This window comes from Cyprinodon variegatus, unplaced genomic scaffold (genome assembly GCF_000732505.1).
Source record: "Cyprinodon variegatus isolate N-32 unplaced genomic scaffold, C_variegatus-1.0 Scaffold0, whole genome shotgun sequence".
NCBI classification, from domain to species: domain Eukaryota; kingdom Metazoa; phylum Chordata; class Actinopteri; order Cyprinodontiformes; family Cyprinodontidae; genus Cyprinodon; species Cyprinodon variegatus.
This window is the reverse complement of record NW_015150453.1, coordinates 964,424-966,536: the sequence shown is the minus strand read 5'-3', so window position 1 is coordinate 966,536 and position 2,113 is coordinate 964,424. Positions and strand designations below refer to the sequence as shown.

At 32.9% G+C, this 2,113-nt stretch overlaps 1 protein-coding gene across 1 annotated transcript in view; it reads right to left on the bottom strand.

The window, feature by feature from the left end:
- Nucleotides 1–2,113, bottom strand: part of LOC107083155 (probable serine/threonine-protein kinase MARK-A) — a 12,507-nt gene that overhangs the window by 7,939 nt on the left and 2,455 nt on the right. The window lies entirely within an intron of this gene.

The window sequence follows — 2,113 nt, the reverse complement described above, 5'->3', positions numbered from 1 at the left end:
CTAACCCATCTGTCACTCTTACCATTAACCTTATCAAACCCCTGCAAACAGCTTCTCTTCCCTTTAACGCCAGCCTCGATGGAGATGCAGAAATCATCAGTTAGTACAATGTTCCTTTATTTTTAAAGCCGATCTGTCGATTCATCTTGTAGTGGTGCGTCAAATGCAACGTAGATTCCCATCCAATTAGATTGAATTTGGTATTGATGACGTGAAAAATAATACGGTAACTCCATTGAAATGATTCAAAACTAAAGTAACGAGCCAATTTTTTTTAAATGTAAAGAGTAGAAAGTACAGATATTTGTGTAAAAATGTAAGGAGTAGAAGTAAAAAGTCGCCATAAAAATAAGTAATAATGTAAAGTAAAAATATCAGAAAAATCTACTTGAGTACACCATCTCTGGTGCTGATGCACCTGCAGTTATTCTATTCCTGTAGTTCCTATTTTTGAAAAAGCATCTGTAACAAAATACACTAATATTGAAATTCGCAGAACGATAGAAATATATATTTGTTGCCTTATTTATAAAGTGCTCTAAATCATCAGCAACATTAATGAAAAAAACAGATATGTTAAAATAACTGTAAAAGCGATATATTGGGAATCCTTATGATGTCCGCAATTCCAAATAGAAAGACTATCTTTCTGTTTGTTTGTCTGTCTGTGTGTCTATCTATATCTGTATAAAACAATATGAAAAACTGAAAGGTACAAATACTGTGCAAGTCAAGATTCCCAAATAGTTGGGTGGATGGTTTTCCTTTTAGCTGTATCAGTGATTAAACTCCTTCACATGCAGCAAAATCTAATTGAAAATTTTGTCCCGTGCATATCTTTGACAGAAAAAGTCTGAGTGTCAAAGGTTTTATTTGAAATTATTGATTAACTAATTTTTACTTTATTGTCTGGGCTTTGAGTCTTTTAGGTTCTTATATTAAAATTGTAGATTTTGGCTCTGCAGCTCTCTGAATTAGCTGGCACAACTACTTCTGAGTCTGAATTACAAAAGACAAAGGTGCATTTTAAAAAATGCATAACATGCTTTTTCTTGTAAAATATTTCTCAGAGAGATTTTATTTCATGTTGCATATCCCAATAAATCTGTTCCATCTTTAAATCTGCAGCTGTCTCAGTTTCTGTCTCTGTGCTCTGCTGAAACAGACACAACATTAAGATGTCTACTAATGCAATGATGCCAGAGAAAGTAATGTTCAAGTCACCTCTGCATGACTATAAAATCTTAGCAACCAGGTTGCTAAGATTGGTAAGAAATTTACCAATCTTAGCAACCTGGTAAATTTCTGTGCATTGGGAAATCGAGAATTATAAGTTAATTTTTGCCTCGAACTGTGAGTCATGGTCCTCTGAGAAGTTAAATTGAATCTCTTTTTTGACCAGTAAAAATAAAACAAAATGTAAAGCTATGATCGGTATCTATCATCACGTTATAATACTAACTTGTCTGTATAGACTCATTATTGTTTAGATAAATATTCTAATCTGTGATTTCTGGTTTTGGTTCATATTTAGGAAAAATTCCAGTGGAATCATTTAAAAGGTTGGACGCCTCAGACACAGCAGCAAATTACTTTTGTTACATTACTCCATCTGTAATAGAGTGACTATAGGACCAGATGATATAACACAATTTTCATACAAAATATATTTAATTAAGGGGTCCCTGCTCCATCACACCATCAGTTTGGGGGTCCTTGGCCTGGAAAATATTACTACTATTAATACTCAAGTAATCTTTTTTTTTTTACAGAATCTGTACATTACTATTTTTTTTTCTAATTTAGACTTTTGCTTTTTTTTTATTAAATCAGAGAAATAAATTTTGTTCTTTTTGTAATTAGTTTTTTTTTTGTAGGCCTTCCTTAAAAGCATTCTCTCGAAAAGTGAGAAAGTTATTTCTACCACTATATTTCATTCTAATTGCCCTAAAAGCTGATAAAATCATGTAATCGTGTGATAAGATTTATTTTTGCTGTGCTTTAAATTGTTCTGAGACGATGCCGATTCGTGCTAGCCTCGTGAGACCATCCTGATCTCGCGTCTGGAGACTCTCGGTTAAAGAAAATTTGGAGCAGTTCACCAAACAAACGT